The 19,338-nt window shown below is 40.3% G+C and overlaps 1 long non-coding RNA gene across 1 annotated transcript; it reads right to left on the minus strand.

The window, feature by feature from the left end:
• Positions 1-3,657: 3,657 nt before the first annotated feature.
• Positions 3,658-9,954, minus strand: LOC125751167 (uncharacterized). The gene is made up of 3 exons (XR_007400539.1): positions 9,770-9,954; positions 8,679-8,915; positions 3,658-5,794 (listed from the first exon to the last, which is right to left on the minus strand). It is a non-coding gene; the product is annotated as an uncharacterized LOC125751167 (long non-coding RNA).
• Between the last annotated feature and the right edge of the window lie 9,384 nt (positions 9,955-19,338).

Genomic DNA, 19,338 nt, shown 5'->3' on the forward strand with positions numbered 1-19,338 from the left:
ACCCATGGCAACCAGGTCTTGACAGAGATGCCTGGCTAAACAAACCTATTCTGGGCTGCAGCAACATAGGATTGTGTCGGTGGCATATGGTCACAGTGGTGACAACAACAAACTATTTGAAATTACACAGAAAAAGACAATGGCAAGCCTTATAGATGTATATAGTCCTTGGAAGTCAACATCAAGATGATGACACTATATAATATGAATAAGAATAAGGATATCCATTCATCTTCTATAGATGCTTGTCTTATACAGGGTCACAGGGGTCCAGGGTACATGGGCCCATGGCAGAGAATAACCTGCAGGGGGCGCCAATCCATCACAGGGTACACGTAGGGATAATGACTGCATCACTGTGCCGTCCCAAAGTTAGTCATATTAATTATGATAATAATCAAAGTTGTGTCGGTAGTGATCGAAGGGCATGGCACTATCAAGAAGGGATTGAAAAAAAATTATTGTGCTCTCCTGACAGGCAGTACATTTCAAGAAAATGACTTTTCACCATATCAACCATCTTAAAAATGAAGTTCCATCCATCCATCCATTTTCCAAACCGCTTATACTATTGGGTCGCGGGGGGTCCGGAGCCTATCCCGGAAGCAATGGGCACGAGGCAGGGAACAACCCAGGATGGGGGTCCAGCCCATCGCAGGGCACACTCACACACCATTCACTCTCACATGCACACCTATGGGCAATTTAGCAACTCCAATTAGCCTCAGCATGTTTTTGGATTGTGGGGGGACTCTGGAGTTAAAAATGAAGTTAAATGTGGTAAAAAAAAATAAAAAGTGGTTTGAAAGAAATCTACTGCTATTTTTTTTTGTTTTTTTATTTAATCTTGGATTATATTTCAAGCATCTACTCAACAGCGATTTCACTGATAACTGAATGAAATAACAGCAAAAAATGTAAGTGTCACGCCCTGCTCACTCCGCCTGTCCTACCCTGTGTTTCCAGTGGAGACGTGGCTGGTTTAGGACCACGCCTCCTACCGATTAGTCCAGCCTATTATTCTGCCCTCCTGTCAACAATCCATAGCTGCCTTGTGTTTTCTTCCTTGTTAGTCCTGTAAATAAGTTCTCCCCAGTCCTGTGCCCCCCTGTCCAGCCATTGCTACCTGTCGTCGCTTCAGTATTTGCATGTGTCTACAAATAAAAGCCCCTCCCAAGGGTACCTTGCATCAGCAGTGAGTTTTTGGGTTGTTCTTCTTTCAGCTGGCGTGACAGTAAGTAAAACGATTGCAAGTATTACCTTCAAAAGCTTTTTTTGTGATTGACATTTTAGTATCTGGGCAGCAAATTTCAAAATAGGCCATTAGAAAGTGAAAGTTAAAACACAGTATTGAGTCATCACAGTTTTTAAGGAGATGCAGGAATGTTACACATAAAGCCCAAAATCCAAACAATAGACAGTAGTCTACTCACTGTTTTCGCAACATTTAAAACTCTGTACCCTTTTCGTCTCAAAATGAAGCATACCACAGAAGAGAATATGATGGCCATATGTACGTCTGTAGAAAGTTGCTGTGTTACAATGCCTGCCCTCCTTTTAGCAACAGCTTTTAAAAAACTCATCTAATGTACTCTATTCAGAAAACTGCACTTCACACAGTATGATCAAATGCAGCACTGGCAGAGTAGTGCCCCCCTCCCCCCCAGTCATTCTGTTCAGGAAGTGTGCTGTGAAAGCTTTAAACCATGGCGATAAAAGCGACATGATGCTGTGAGATTGAGATGAGGCTGGCTGTAGGAGAGAGGAGGATGCAGGACAGACAATGGGGGATGGGGCTTACGGTGCAGTCAGTTAATGGCTGGTACCTGTCCTTGGTTTGTGCGAGTCTTTAAGGCCTTACATTTTCTCAGCTTACAAGAGATATGATGCTCAGGTGTATGTAAAGGTAAATCATAATATAATATAATATTCTATAATGTAATATGTAATAGTTTCAGTTTAGTACAGCAGGCTACTTGATACTCAGCCTTGAGCAAATCCACATGTCAGCTACATGGACCCGAGCAAAGCAGTTGGTTTGGAACTTAGTTTTGTTGATGTTTGTAATGAAGTGATCCTTAAGTATATATAACTTAATGACATACAGTACATATGTTGATTGATGAGGTAATGCATGATAACATCATGATTTTACTCGAAGGGGCACACCATTATTATTGATGTTGTTGTTGTAAGAATAAATATGCATTGAGCACCAGAAATGCAGAACATTTTATACTGTAAAAAAATATTTAAAGCAGAAATCTGTTGTTTTGCTGATAATTAAATCTTCCATCGTAGTCCCTCATGGTCCCACGGGCATTTTTTCCTGTCTGGACAGCAGGAGGGGCATTTTCACAACACAGAAATGCTACTGGTGTGTTTTTTTTCTTCGGTAATAAAAAAACAGTGATATGTTGATACCTTTAATAGACACGTGATGCGACTGGATGTTGTCCATGTACTGTGCCAGGACTGGTTGTTCTCCAGATGGTGTGTAGGGATTGAGTGATGTCTCTGTAGTGTGTGCAGGTGTCATCCTGTTCAACAAGTGGTGTGAGGAGATTGGATGTTCCTCACGCGATATGTGAATTCGTCTCACTCTGTTCAGCTGAGCAGAATAGCACAACCATCCCGATGATCAAATCAAGAGGTTGCCATGGTTATTCGGGCCTGACCTTGCCGGCTGAAAACCTTCCCTTATTCAACTGATTTGCGTATCTTGTCTGTTGAGATGAGTCTGCTGATTACATAAAGAATGATAGACTCCCAGACAGCACTACAGTGTCATTGACATGTTGGTATGCACTGACTTTTCATGATATGACTGAGAATGACTGGAGAAAAGTTTGAGGTAATGTACAGTACCGTCTGAAAGTCTTAGGCAGTCCAAAGAAATGTTTAAAGCTGTTTATCTGGGTAGCAAGTGTACTTTGACTTAGAATAAATGACACAATTTAACATTAGAACATGTGCAAATTAAGAGTAAAACAATAAAAACTAGTAATAATTTCTTCTGTTTTCTAAAAAGTTACTGATATCTAGTTGGATGGCTAGATGAACATCGCATCAGTTCCCAAACTTCTCCTCAGGGGCATCTCAGCCGTTCCATGATTTTGTTAAATTTCACCAACAGCTCAATTAAATAATTAAATATAATGGTTTAAAAAGTCGGTGACAGATTGACTAGCTGTATGATGTGTGTTAGTGGCCAAGTCAAAAAATACATGGCTGCATTGGACGGTCGCTGCAAATACTAGGATGATTTTAGCAGAGGTTCTGAAATGGCTAAGCTGACACACTTTGACAGGCATAATATCATAGTTTTACACCAACACGAGGATAATCTAAACATAATTTTCTTTGCCTGCCTAAGACTTTTGCACAGTACTGTACATTTATTTGGATATTTTCCTGACTTTGCCATTAGAAGCTTCTGGAATCCACCCACTCCATACCAAGCTTGATAAACTTAGTTATCATTATGCTCAACTTTTTTTTTATCTATTGAAGCAGCAAAACTCTAAGGAGGATGGAGAAATATTTACATGAATTTACATATATGTAAATGATGATGTATTTCTATGGAATTGTGTCTGGACAATGATTGCTCTTGAACAACAAGTTGCAAGTCAATAGCCCTTTTAATCAAACACATTCCTTCATCCATTTATTGATATGCAATGTTCATGAATTGCTTAGCAAGGATTCTTCTTCCAAGAAAGGTCATACATATTGTTTGTTTTTTATGAGTGTTTTTGAAACTGTGGTATCAGACTGTTGAGCCACAGAAAGTAGACTCTTTTCAGTTTTCTTCCCCAATTCCCCAAAATTATGCCTGCATATTTTCTACTAAGATGAGCCCATTGACAATCATATGTACTTTTATCTATCTTCCTGTTCATTGGTGTGGGGGGAGTGAAGTCTATCCAGGTCACTTGCCAGGGGTGCACCCTAGATGAGATGCCAGTCCATTGCAAAGGCACACCGTATGGGAAATTTAAAGATCATGCACGTATTAACCTAACCTAGACGTCTTTGTATTGTGGGAGGTAACTGGAGTGCTCAGCAGAAACCTGCATGACACAGACATGTAAGGAAGCTTCCAGCTTGTGGAAGTTTTACCTACACAAAACTGTTCTGAGGGCAGAATAAAAACAATGATTGGTTCAGAGAGATAACCAGATTGTAGAGGAGTTGGATTCAAACAAATAGAGGAAGCATGACCAACCAATCAGATGTCTGATTGTTTATCTTGTTTATCTCTCTGAAGCAATCATCTCTCATTCTGCCCTCAGAACGTTTTTTTGTGTAAGTAAGTCTCCCATGAGCCAGCTAACCAGACAAACAAAGCAGAGGTGGGATGAACTCCAGATATTTGAGCCAATGGTTCTACCCACTGAACTATCCTGTATGTTATTCCAGGAACATTTAACTTACACTTTGGTCACTTGCACTTACTCATACATGCGCCAACATCCAAGTTCACACACCCACACATATAAGCATACACAGGGTACACTAAAAGGCATTATACTGTTATATAAGGCAGGGAACCTGTCAGTCATAACTGTCAATCAACAATAATTCTGATGGACCCAGAATAACAGCCACTTTTAAAATCTTCAGTTTCAACTGTTTTGTCAAAATTTCAGGAGTATCCAGATGCACCCAACTGAGAAAAAAAGTTTTTTTCATAAAAATTGATGTATGGTGTTCAATTGCAACAATAATCCTTATGATAACACAGTGTTGCAGCAAAGTTAATAAGAACTACACACTTTGCTTCATAGCCGAAACTGCTGGACCGATAAACCCTGAAATCTTTGGAGTGGAGGGAAAATGAAAGAAAGAGAATGACAGAAAGGGTTTTATTGCTTGTGCCAGCAGGTTCAATAATGATTATCATATTGTCTATCTTTCTTATCATGTCTGAGGGAATCGACTTGGGTCGGTTCATCTCAGGCGGCTTCAACAGGCACTTTGGCATGTCATGGAAGTATGTTTGTTCTCATTAACAGACACAAACTCCAAAGAAATGCATAAACACACAAAAGAATTGTTGTGCAGCACTTAAAGGGGAAAGATGTTAAAACTTTTAAAAGGCTCTTCTGTAGTAGTGGCAGAGATTTTTGTCAATGTTTCCTTTTATCAGTTTCCGTGAGCTGGTAAATATTTTACCAATTTAAGATACATAGCTGTTTTGGATGCTTAAAACCATATTTACGTGGAATCGAGGCATCTTTCTCATAGAGATGGAAATACAGGGGCTTTGTTTCACAGTGGTGTAGAGCAGCAGGCAAATGGTAAAATAAAAAAGAAGGAAAGGGGGCGAAATCTCATCTCTTGTATTTCATGATGCTGGGAAGAGTAATGTAGCAATCTCTGGGTCCTAATTTTATTATGATTCTGTGCTGTCGCAGGCTTCCTGTTCTGTTCATTTTCAATCAGCTGCAGTGACTTTCCTGCTGCGGCCTCGGTGCTTTGAGCACCGCAAGAAGGATCATTCATTTAAATGACTGATATGTTTCCATGATCTTCAGGCCCCCGCTTCCTGTTGTTTCTCCTCCGCAGCCACATTTTCCAAATTCGATTGTTATATCTGTATCTGTTCCTCATCGATTTGCTGCCTCGTGGCCCCATCATTCCCTCCTCCATCATCGTTTCACCATCATCTTCTTTTTTTCCCGTTGTTGTTCTCAGCTCCTGCTTTTTCATCCCTTTTTAAGGTCATTTTTATTTCAAATAGAATTCGGAGCTGAAATGTAGACGTTGGGGCATATAGAAGGAACCACTGTATAAAACAAGACCACATAACCATGTTCAATATTCTATAATACTACTACTACTACTACTACTACTAATAATAATAATAATAATAATAATAATAATAATAATAATAATAATAATAATAATAATAATAATAATAATATGAAGAAATAGAAGAAGAAAAAACTATAATAAGAATACAAAGCATACAAAACATCACGGTAAATTAGGTGGAAATGCAGATGAAGATTTTTTTTTTGTTTCCTTTAAAAGTGCTTCTTATATTTCAGTTAAAGTTATTTATATGACCCCCCCCCTCCCCACTCCCTGGCTGTAAATCTGGTTTTCAGGCCTTATAAGAGTGGAGCTTAGTTCACTTGTTAAACTAGCTAAAGGGTTGTGGAACCTTCTGCTATGAACACCATATCCATATATATGCTTTTCCATGAATGTCACATAAATATTGGGGGGGGGGGGACTAATGTGTAAAAATTTCATTACACATTCTTTTGTTGCTAGCATCCAATGGATAGTAAACAGATTATTCTAGCTGAGATATCTCATTCAATGTTACAACAGACTCTCTCAGAATATCAGCCAGCTACATTTTGGTTACCAGTCCAGCTCATTAACATTCATTATTCAACTTCCCTCCCAAACCTTTTTTAATTATAATGTAGAGATTCCTATTATGATATTACAGAAACTTCACACGGCACTTCAAGCATCTAACTGAATGTAGTTTAGGTGAGACCAGTGGCAGTGTGTATGAATGTGTGTGTGTGCGTGCATGCGATTGTGTATCTGTGCAGAACAAGCAGGACAGTTAACCATATCACTCTGTCATTCTCTGCTATGAAAGAGACTTTTGTGAATGTCTGTGGCACACTGTGTTGTGGCATCTTTAATAACTAAATATGTGTAATCTCCCAACACAAACTCTAATCTTATGTATGAAATCATGTAAACAAAACAGTGTATGGATCTAAACATAGATTCAGTAAGTTCAATTATGTACGACACACAGACGTCTACTTGTCTGTGCTCTCTGTCAGTATCCCTCTATCATTTGTTGAGTCTGGTCAGAGTGTAAGTCAATGAAAATGAAGTCCATTTCATCCAGACTACCTGAAATCCGACACATTATCCAACAAAGCAAGAAATCCTGCTTTGTGAAACAGGCCCCTGCTACTTCCTGTCCAAGTAACTCATTATGACTAGGGACCCCTTCCCCCAGGCAAATCCAGGCCTTCATAATTAAATAACATATTTCAAATGCAATTACTTTACTATAAAACAAATATTTATTACTATATAACATTTGTCAAAATGGCAAATTCGCATTTACCTCTGTATAATCCAAAAATGGCTTCAACATCCCGACCCCTAATGGTTCACTCAGTGACAATTCAACTAATTCACATAATTGAACCATCATTTATTTGTCTTTGATAGTCTTAATACCCAAGGTAAAATATGAATGAATGAATGAATGAATGAATGAATGTTCAAACAGTGCTTTTGTCCAAAAAAATAAATAAATAAATATCTCCGATAAGTCCAAATCAGTTAAACTCCCTGTTGGTCAATTTTAGTGAATTTGAATCATAGTCAAAGTCTATTAATTAGTCTAGTGATTTGTTTTGAGTATAACTTATTGAGGGGCATCTCCAGACATTGTTCTTTGTCATGACCTGCCACAAATAACATGTCCTCTGCTATCTGGGAAGGTTTTCATTATTTGTATAAGGATTTTAGCTGCAAAGTGTCATCACAAACAAGAGGATTCTCTGGTTTTGAGGTTCTTTCTGATCTTGATTCCCTTCTACCATTCATACATTAGTGTAAGTTCCTCCTTTGTCCATCTTTTCCAAAAAACGTTAATGATGTATCAGACTTTGTTTACAGGTATAAAACGGGCAGCAATGCTGCTAGATATTGGTGGTCTTTGGATTTGGATGTACGGTGATGTGGACACAAGTTAATCCAGACCCAGCTGATAATGCACCTAATGAGTCAATATGTTTAACGTAAAAAAGTTTACAGTTGTTTGAGGTACAACAATAGACACAGAACCACCAAACTTTGCATAGACATAACTTGTCATAATCCACCCGCATGGCAGAGTCTACAGTACACAATCACAGAGTATTTAAAAGGTCCCATAAATGTTATATATCCATCCATCCATCCATTTTCTAAACCGCTTATCCTACTGGGTTGCGGGGGGTGGGGTGGGGGGGGGGTAGAGCCTATCCCGGAAGCAATGGGCACGAGGCAGGAAACAACCCAGGATGGGGAGCACACTCACACACGATTTACTTACACATGCACTCCTACGGGCAGTTTAGCAAGTCCAATTAGCCTCAGCATGTCTTTGGACTGTGGGGGGAAATCGGAGTACCCGGAGGAAACCCCACGACGACATGGGGAGAACATGGAAACGCCACACACATGTGACCCAGGCGGAGACTCGAACTTGGGTCCCAGAGGTGTGAGGTAACAGTGCTAACCACTGCACCACCATGCTGCCCCCTAATGTTATGTATTGATGTGTTTATTAAAAGTCATTGTTAATTCATTAAAGTTCATGAAATACTGTTTTGTTATTGAAAATTTTTCCAGACCTCCGACTTCGCAGACCTTTGATCAAAAAGTTTGAAAACCCCTAATCTAGGGTCAGTTCCTTTGTGACTAATTATGAATCTTCATATTTATGAATCACTTCCTTGTACCACTAAGGGGTTAAAGGACAGAAGTCCATCATCTGTGTACATTGCAAACAGCATTATGTCTTAGCCCAGGCAAGTGGCAATTTTAATTCAGGTTCTGTTCTGATAAAGTTTATCCCATTGTTGGAAATGATGTTTTACTTGATTGCCCTACAGGTGAATCTCCTAAGTGCTCACCCTGGTATTGTGGGTTACAGTCAGCTCTGCAGGGTTTCTGAACATTCGCCGTCTGCTCCAGTTGTTGTTCAGCCCTCCAGGCTTGGTTTGGCTTTGCCGGCTGAGTATCCACATGTGTGTAGATCTCTCTCGGAAGTGTTACCTGCATCCTGGTCCAGAGTAGAATGTTCCTCTGCAGTAATCTGCAGCTCTGGCAGCATGAAGAATGTGAGGAGTGTGGAGCCATTCTCCCATTCACTGTGATAAGAGGTGCACTAAAATTAATAAAACTTCCTTTTATGAGAAAATTCGATTCTATACTCCAAGAATTTCTAGTCCTTGGCTGAAAATCAATTGCGGCTTTTAGATTTTTAAAAACGAAGCAGCTAAAATGCACAGCAGAAAGCTAAGAAAGGAAAGTGCAAAGCGTGAAAATGTGACTAGTGAAAAGCAGTGCAGCAGTAATAGGTAAAGTTCCTTTTCCTGACTGTTCATAATCTTTTTTTTTTTTGCTTTGGGGACATCATTTGCTTTTTATGGAGTTCAGATGAACATATTTCAAGTAAACCCACACATTTATATACTCTCCCATGGGTAGAAGATGTTAAGATGTTCACTTCCTGGCTGTTCAGTCTATAAGGCAAGGCAAGTTTATTTATAGAGTACATTCTCATACATCATGTAATTCAAAGTGCCTTTAACAAAAACATAACAGGTATTAAACTAGACACCATACAAAATAACATAAAATCATTAAACGATAGCAAAGCATTTAAATAATATTAAATAAGTGCAATCATAATGAAATTAAATGAAAACCGTAAAAAAGGTTTTAATTTAGATTAAAAAATTCCTAAGGTTGGGGCACACTTGAGACTGTAATGGCTAAAAGCTGTTTCATACCTCCGAAGGATCTAAAAAGCCTACTGTACAAGATGTAGCAAATCATGAAACCGAATCAGGCAGCCAGTCCTGATCTTCCCAATACTCAGGTCATGTTCTCCGGTCAGTTTCACCCAAGTATTAAGCACCTGTAACCAATTGCCCGGATGTGTATGTAAACCTATACATCAGGTTTCTCTGGTGTGAGGTATTGAGAGTTTACTCCTTACCAAGTGTTTTCCACCAGATCCGTTTCCTCCGTTTTTTTTACTTGGAAAAACTGCCGTTATAATAGTTATCCACCAAGTTGCCAGTGCACCCGACTTTTGAAGGGAATGGGAAATGACATTCTGACACACGCATCAGTAATTACAAGATTAAGTACAATTTTTTGGACCATGCCCCTGGCGCTGTGGCTATTTTTCCACCGTTAAACTAGCAAAAGCGGGTTGCCCATGCACGAAAAGAACTTGTCCTGTGTTCTTCAGACCACGCCCTATAGATGGTTAAAAGAGGCCCCATTATCTCTGTTCTGATCTACCCATTTATAATTTGATCCCTGTATTATGTTTTGTCCCATTATGGTTTACACCTTTTGATTTTATCTGATGCAGATTTTTTTGGCTTTCTGTGTTTTAAAGAAAGCATGGATTCTTCAGTGCATGGACCCCGCCCCCTTCTTCACGCAAGGTTTGTATTCTTTAACGACATATTTTGGGCCATAATAAATAAGTCATTCAGAGCTTTGTAAATGAATAACAGTACTTTGAGGGTGATGTTAGGATAAATGGCTAACCCTGCACTTTGACCTCAAATTTTCAAGCTTTAGGTCTGTCTCATTGAGGGAAAGTATATATGTATTGGAAAGTCAGGAGAGCACTGCAAGACCCAGCCCTACTGGGAAAAAAAAGTTATGAATAAGATGTTTAATGTCTTGAAGTTTAATTTATATCACGAGTCTGATACTGAATTTTTATTGGATCGTTGTATCTAGATTTTTAGAGTCAAGCTACGCACCAAGTTCTTCCCTCTTTATAACCAAAAAGAATTCTAAGTCTTGTATTTGTTTTATCAAAGAAAGTCTAATGGCATCCTGTTATACATTTTATCCAGTTATTGACCCAGAAAATCTACAGTTCTTTAACTAAAAGAGCTAAGTAGATTTGGGTGTAATTTTGTGTAACTATGGTAGGCGATATTGCTGGCTTGCAAAATTTGGTAAATCAGAAACAAATAAGGATTGAACAACAGGCCCAAGAATTCATCCTTGGGGGCTCCATATGCTACAGCCATTCACTCAGATTAATTGCAATAATGACAAGTATGGACAATAATTATAACAATAATGGACAGTGGTGGCTGTGGGCAGTGGCGGTTTAATGGTTAAGGAAGCACACTCGTAATTGCACGATTGCAGGTTCAAATCCCTGACCAGCAAGGCACCTCTGAGGCACGCTGAGCAAGGCACTGCTCCCTGGGCGCTGAATTAGCTGTCCCCTGTTCTGTCACGTATGGTTTAAATGCAGAGAACACATTTTGTTGTTGTGTACTGTGTACTGTGCTGTGTCAACAATGACAACTAATCACTAAATTAAAGTAAATGCCAGGCTTTTACCTAAATCCAGAACCACTTAAGTGTCATTCCTGTTAGCACTGCCCAATTTTCCAAACTGTCTAAAAATCTAAAAGGCTAGTCCAATATGCAGGATATGCAGGACTGGTATCGCAGCGGGTGAAGGATAACCAAAATGCAGGCAGTGGGAATGTAAACCTCTTGCAGGGGTTGTTTATTGAAGGGAAAAGGCAGGATTGCACACGTAGACAGAGAACAATGACTGAACCAGGAGCACAGGACTAAGAGATGTTAATATACATGACTAGCAGAGGAGTAAATACAAGGCAGCTGTGGCTGGTTAACAAGAGGGCAGGAACAAGAGGTAAGACTAACTAGCTTCAGGCATGAATGGCTGATTAGAAGCCATAGCTCAGAGAAACACAAGGATCAGACAAGCAGGGTGGGGCTGAATGTGACAGTCCATTCCCCGAAAGCACACACTCCGGACATGCCAAGCAAGTTGAGGAGCGAACCCAAGGGACCGGAGGAGAGGACGAGCACATGGGGCCAGAGACACTGGACAGAATCATACACCAGACATGCAGACCTGGGGAGACAAAACCAAACCAGTAACTGGACTGGGCAGACTCCCTCATTGGGACACAGAGACCCGGTCTGCCCCTCTTTGGAACTTTCCCCAGTACTGGGAACCTTTTCAAAGTTGAGGACTGGTGTGATTTAAGTCCTGCACAGGGGTCCACAGAGCAGGACTCAAGTCAATGTCCAGAGGGAACCACTTCAGTTCCTCCAGTCTGGTGGCTTCTGATGTACCAGGTACAAGAAAAGTGGTGGCCGGTGAGTCAGGACCAGAGCTGGTGGTGGCTGGTGGAATCTGAGGTAAGACTTCAGGTTGCGGCTGATCAGAAGCTATGCCCGAGGGAAATGCAGGAATCACACAAGGGGAAGGGGTGGATGTTATGATACCTGCTTAAGTTTTCAAGCAACTTATGAGAGCAGTATCACTCGAATGAGGTTGGAGGCCAGACTGAAAGTCGTCAACATAGCTACAGTATATATGCTCAAGAAGTTGCTTAGTTGATTGAAAATGACTATTTCAATAAATATACCTATGAAGGGTAGATTTGAAATAGGTCTATAATTGTTTAATATGGCATAATCCAGGTTATTTTTTTCAGGAGGGGCTTAATAACTGATTTTCAATGACTGTGGAAAGACTCCTGGTATAACTGGGCTAATTAATCAACTAAAAAATATTTTAAAATACTTCAGAATTTAATACTAAGACAGCGGATGGAGGGTTTAAGATGCTGAACTGCCCTCTCCAGAGTATTGCAGGCAATAGTAATGATGGCAATGCTAAATTCAGGCAAAATGGCCACATTGTTTCTGTGTTGTCACATTGTTGGCGACATGTCTGCCAAATTCTCTGTGCCTTGTAAGGTGGTACTGATAGCTAATCTAATCATTTCATTTTTATTACAGAAAACAAATCTCAATACGCTTTTTGTGTTGATAAAACCTCAGGGGCTGACTTTGTCGGAGGGTTTATTAACAGTAAGTAAAGTGTACATACTGCTGATGTTCCATTAATGACTTTAGAGAAAAATAGACTGTGTAAAATTGCTTAATTCACAGTTACAAATATGATGTTTCTCTCTATAGAGGTTATAATGGATCCAAAGTTTCGTTTTCTTCACTTGCCTTCGAGCCTTCAGTCTTCTAATTGTAGCAACAGGGTTTCTAAATGGTGCCTTTTGCTTGCTAGAAAGGTTTATTTTCTTTTTTCTTTTACCTTAACAAGTCAGGTAACAGACCTGAAAAAAGTTAGAATTCTCAAGAAGTAAAACTAGAGTCTGCTGCTAAGCTTCCCTAAATAGAGAATTCCTAGCTTCTTTTATGTTCCTTCTTTGACAGAAGCTGATCTTCTTTGGATAACTGGACAAACTAAAGTATCAAATAAAATACAAACATACTCCGACAGAGCAAAATCTCTAACACTAGCCCAGTGTATGCGTTTCAGCATAAGGAGGCCAACATCTTATGACATATTAAACAATTCAAATAAAACAAAACATTCTTTGGCAGTATGGACATTAGGATTATCTTTGTAAATATTAAAATTAGCAGTGTTAACTAAGCAGTGGAATGAAGTGATAGTAGTTAAAAAAAGAATGTGCATCGAAAAAATGTGCAGTTTTTTACAAGTTCTCTAGACAGAGATAAAATGTGTGGTGTACCTTTCAAGTCAGAATACATAGATATTTTAAGGACTCAAAATCACCAGGTGATCTCTTCTTGGAATGCATCCTTAAAAACACAAGGCAGCTGCACAACCACCTTTGCTGCCAACTCAAGAAGCAGAAGGAGTTGAAATGTGTTTTGTGTGTGTGGGGGGGAACAGATTCAATGGGAACATGTGCACTACAGCTATTATCTAACCATTTTTCTGTTAAGAGCATAAAATCCAGTTTATATGGAATAAGACAATCGATAACTGAAAACGATGTATTTGTGTGAAATCTGTAGGTTCTCACTGGCTTCTTTTGCCCCAAAGTTCTGCAGCATAATGGGTTCTTTTAACAAGCATTTTTTGCGGTTCCATGAGCCTAAATGTAAGAGAACTTACAGGATCTAAAAAGCATATACTGTATCTGAAATTTTAGGTTATGTTGTGACACGTTTTCACCTTCACAGGTAGCGTCTCAATTTTACAATCTGCAGTGTCAGCCCCCGTTTGCTCTGTAGACACCACAGCCATGGTAACAGAATCCGTTCCTTTAACTAACATCGAGTTGTCAGTACTCCTTTGTAACTTCATGACAAGTGCATTCCTGTTAGGCAAAGCTTCATTGATCTAACATTTGACTGAATTTCACAGGTTCAGATCCTATCGCAGATTTTATTTCCCGAGTGAATCTTCAACCAGAATTCCAAGTTTAAGCTGGTCAAATTGATTAATCACAAAAAGGTTTTGAGGGATATCAAAAATTGGAGTCATTAAAGCAGGAGTCATACACAAAATTGTCCTAAACTGTAATTAGTGCTTAGATCACAACTCAGAGATGAGATGCCAAACTTTGGTTACGTTTGCATGGGTATAAGTAGCTTAGCTAGTATTACGGAACAGGTGAAAATAATCGAGTAACTGGAAGAGTCAACTTTGTATTTAGGCATGGGTGATCTCTAGTGATTCATAGTTGCCAAAAGTTTGCAAGGGTGTGCCAATCGATGTGTAGAACACCAAGCCGTTTCTTCTGACATGAGCTACATAAGGCATTTTTTGCAGGCTTTACTTAGATATCCTTTTGTAAGACAAGCAAAACAAAGTCCATTCTTCTTTAATAATTCAGTTTTATCCTTATGGGAAATTCTTGCCATCTGCTGGCAAGATTCTATTGCATGGTCTCCTGAACAGAAAAGGCAAAGTTTGTGCAGCCTTTATATAATCTCAATCGCAGGTTTAGGGTTACATTCTTACTTAAGCATTCAAACATAACATAATTTCGGCTCAAGTTGATGGTTTATACTTAATCGTACATCAAGCAGAAAACAGCTCGTAAAACAGCTACTTGTGAAACAGAGAATTCTGAGTGGATGCCCTTCTGTCAGGCTGTCCTAGAGCTTAAAATGAAAGAAATCAGATTTTTCTCAGCAAGGCAACTTCAATATAATTCTAAGAGTATTTTTAGATTAAATGTTGTTACAAGTTTAATTTGTGACACCAATATCCTGAAAGAGTAGGGAAAGTCCATCAGATGCATGTCATTTCTCAAAACAATCTCAATTTTGTATTTTTATGTATGAATTCAAGGATTCAAGATTGCAAAAATGGAAAGGAAGCAAAAGAACGAACACGTCTCAACATAGATTCAGTAGGTTAAATGAGGTACAACTCAAATCTCTATTAGATGAACATGCTTTGAAAACTGTTTCCAGCATCTTTCCCAGTTCTGCCACTTTCTCTCCGTGTCAGGAATAACAGAGGTATGTAGACGTGTCATCTTCTGGTATACCCAGACAGTCCTAATTAAATAATCCTCAAAACAACATATTTAGAAAACAATTACCTTCTAGGATAACACATAATTATCAATTTGTTACGTGTGTTCATGTAACAAATTAGGTTACAAAGCATATTGAACAAAAGTGTCCATTTAATAAATATAATATATGTATCTAAGAAATTTACTATTATTTTAGCAATACATATAATTACATAAGTGGGCAGCATGGTGGTGCAGTGGTTTGCACTGTTGCCTCACACCGCTGGGACCCGGGTTCGAGTCTCCTCCTGGGTTACATGTGTGTGGAGTTTGCATGTTCTCCCCATGTCGTCGTGGGGTTTCCTCCGGGTGTCAGGATCGTGCTGGTTAAACGGGTGATCGCACGGGCGTACAGGCAGGCAAGCGGGCAGAAAGCAGGCAAGCTGGCGAAGTACAAAAACCTGGGGGTTTATTCAGGTACGGGCAGGGCAGGACAGAACGGAACAGAACAGAAGCTCAAACATCGACTAACATCAATGACGGACAATGAACTAAGACAAGATATGGACTGAAATAGACAGGACTGGGCAAAAATAATCGGACACAGCTGGGCAAGATCAGGGAAGCATAATCAGGGGGCGTGGCACACACGAGGATTGGACGAGCCGGGCGTGACCCCGGGTACTCCGGTTTCCCCCCACAGTTCAAAAATATATGCTGAGGCTAATTGGAGTTACTAAATTGCCCGTAGGTGTGCATGTGTGAGTGCATGGTGTGTGAATGTGCCCTGTGATGGGCTGGCCCGCCATCCTGGGTTGTTCCCTGCCTCATGCCCATTGCTTCCAGGATAGGCTCCAGACCCCCCGCAACCCAGTAAGATAAGCAGTTTGGAAAATGGATGGATGGATGGATGGATGTTTGTCAACCAGAGTTTAATTGCAAAAAATTTAATAGCTCCAAAATACTGGCACAGAGTTTCAGTGCTTTCAAAACAAGCCCAAATATAGGCATTTCTGTTTTGTGTAGCCAGTTGCAGGGAAATCCAAATGTGATGCACACAATGCGAAAATAATATGGGTTACATCTTCCATTGCGATCACCCTGTTGTACTCTGTAAATTCTATTTATCTCTTTACCAATGAGTACAAAACATGCAACAAGGAGCGGGAGTCTGGTTGTTTGTTTTCTTTTTTTCACAGTTAAAGTGGAATTTGTAAGATATGATGGAAACATCGAACGTTAAGCGAACGTCGAGGTTGCAGTCCCAGCCAAACCGTGTAATGGTCTCTGTAACCTTTCAAACACAATTTCACAAAAGAATGCTCTGTTTGTTCAGCAAGCCAAAACAAATCTAATTACGAATAGTCTGAAACGACTTGACCTTTATTTGTAAGTTGCTACAGTTTTCTTGGGTTTAAGCCATTTTATTTTATCTCTACAGCCGGGTGTTTTTTTTTTTTTTTTACACAGCCTTCTGTGAGTATTGTGACAAACAATTTAGTATCATTTATCTATAGCAGTTTATAAGGTGTGGCTGAAATTGCTCCTTTTATACAGCAAATTTGTAATATTTCTGTCATTCTTTTCATTTTAGAACAAAATGGCTTTATTCTGTTATCGGTAAAACAGTATACTACAGTATAATACTTTAGTGTTATGATGTGGTTTTGAAGTGTGATTTTGAATCACATTTCAGGACTTCTGTTCAAAGGATGAAGATGACATCGTGGTATATTAACAAGTGCCTTTTATTTAAGCAGGACAATTTAGAATGTTGAGCTCTGGGGTGGCGACTCACACATTCTCTCAGCACATTCTTTACTTAACAGCTCGCCACAAAAACCCCTGCATGCCACTACTGGAAGGTCATATCCAAACTTCCAGAAGCCTTCAGGGCAGAGATTATGCATTATTTCTGGCTCACCACTGGTACTAGACCTTATGGAACCAACAGTGGTGAGTCTGCTAATTAGGGTGGCCTGTCTTGTAGCACAGCACGACACATCGACACGTACACATACCCATACACTGAAAAAAAAAACTTGCAATATTAGACGCTTATTTACATTTTTATTGTTCTTTACAGGCTTATGAGCTTAGATGCTAACTAGCCTTACTGCCATTAAAATAATATTTCCTTAGGCATTTTTAATGACATACTATATATGATAGACACATAAACAGGGTGGGTCAAAAGTAGGTATAAAGTTTTTATTTTACAGTACTGACTGGGCTATGGAAAGGTATTGTCAAGGTAGCTAAAGTGTGTCACAGTTTTAGGGACAGTCTCCAGGAATGCATCAACATTGATGGAGGACATTTCAAACACAAAAATATAGACTACCTAAGTCCAGTCTGTGCCACTGAGGCTCTGGGTGTCTCCCATTCTACCCAAGACCTAACGGGGATATCACATGACTGCCTGGGCGGCGGTGGAAGGCGTCTCAAGCACCCCACGCATTCGCAGATATGTATACAGACTCCGGGTGTACTGGGAGTGTCTTAGAGGGAATACAAGATAGACCACGAGCAGTGAGATGTGCTGGAGGGATGCACTTTGAACCCAGGGGAGAGTCAGGCACGGCCTACTGTGGCGAGTCAGGATTAAATACAAGGGAAGTGGGAGCGAGTGCAAAGAGGTATGCTGTGGACTGCAGGGAGTCAAGCAGAGTGCCGGATGTACTAGCATGAAATGTACAGCATGTACCGGGTGCACCTCCGTAACTCAGGTGCACTGTACTGGATGTCCGGCTGAGTCGGGCCTGGAATTTTCGAGGTACTGTGAGCACTGGGGTGAAACAGGCTAGTGTTTGGGGACTCCAAGTGTAAAGGAATCAATCACTTCACTCATATACTGGTCACAGTCGAACGAGTAAATGCACCGGTCAGGGATGTACGGATCGTGCTGTGGATATGCCTCAGTTAGCACTGTGGTCACGCTTGCTATTAATATCCATTTTTCATTTTCACTGCCGTTCACAGCCATTCACTTAGAGTTGGAAGTGCAATTGACCCCTGCTGGACGTACTGTCTCGTGCGCAACATGCCTCCCTGGGACTGAGCCTGTGCCCAGCACGGTAAAAGATGTAAATAAAGATATATTTTAATACTGGCATATTTACTTCCATTAGGACTGCAGATTTTCAGCGGCGTGTGATTTTCCTCTTTGCACACCCCATGATTCCGTGCATAGTAATCTATAATAACACAGCATGACAGGAACGCTGTGTGTCGTGCCACGAATTCAACTTTCCTTTTGCATTTTTTTTCCCTCTTCACCAGACACTCTCGAAGCATGACATTCCGCAGATGCCTGTTGCAACACTGGCAACTGAGCCACGCTGTCCAGCGCAGAAGCTCCTGACTGATGGCATGACCTGAATTCAAATTATTAATTAACATTAATTAACATAAAGGTAAACAAAGATGGGTTGCAACACAATTATTTTTTTCTCTTATCTTGAAAATAACTATCTTGTTTGATTATTTGGAGAAACGTAAAAGCCGTCTTAGTCAGACAAAGGCTATGCCAGCCCGGAGGTAATTAGTAGATAGTCTTTCTCTGCCATTCAATAGCTTTCTCACACTGTGCAAAATGACTCTTGGCACAAAAGCTAAAGATCCCTCGAAGAGGCAGCTGCTGAAAATCTAGTGAAGCCTCCTCCCCTCGTCTAGCACAGCCACCCAGACCAGGAATGCTGAACCACCTGTAAAAAGCAGTCACCACACTCCATGATTAGTTGATGATTGATCCAAAAATGTTCACAGTTATTAAATTACCCGTAGCTGTGCATGTGTGAGTGAATGGTGTATGAGTGTGCCCTGCATTGGGTTGGTGCCCCATCCTGTGTTGTTCTCTGCCTTGCGTGTGAGTAAATGGTGTGTTAGTGTGCCCTGCGTTGGGTTGATGCCCCATTCTGTGTTATTCTCTGCCTTGCGCGAGTGAGTAAATGGTGTGTTAGTGTGCCCTGCATTGGGTTGGTGCCCCATCCTGTGTTGTTCTCTGCCTTGCGTGAGTGAGTAAATGGTGTGTCAGTGTGCCCTGCATTGGGTTGGTGCCCCATCCTGTGTTATTCTCTGCCTTGCGTGTGAGTAAATGGTGTGTCAGTGTGCCCTGCGTTGGGTTCATGCCCCATCCTGTGTTGTTCTCTGCCTTGCGTGTGAGTAAATGGTGTGTCAGTGTGCCCTGCATTGGGTTCATGCCTCATCCTGTGTTATTCTCTGCCTTGCGTGTGAGTAA

The sequence above is a fragment of the Brienomyrus brachyistius genome, chromosome 10 (genome assembly GCF_023856365.1).
Source record: "Brienomyrus brachyistius isolate T26 chromosome 10, BBRACH_0.4, whole genome shotgun sequence".
Taxonomy (NCBI): domain Eukaryota; kingdom Metazoa; phylum Chordata; class Actinopteri; order Osteoglossiformes; family Mormyridae; genus Brienomyrus; species Brienomyrus brachyistius.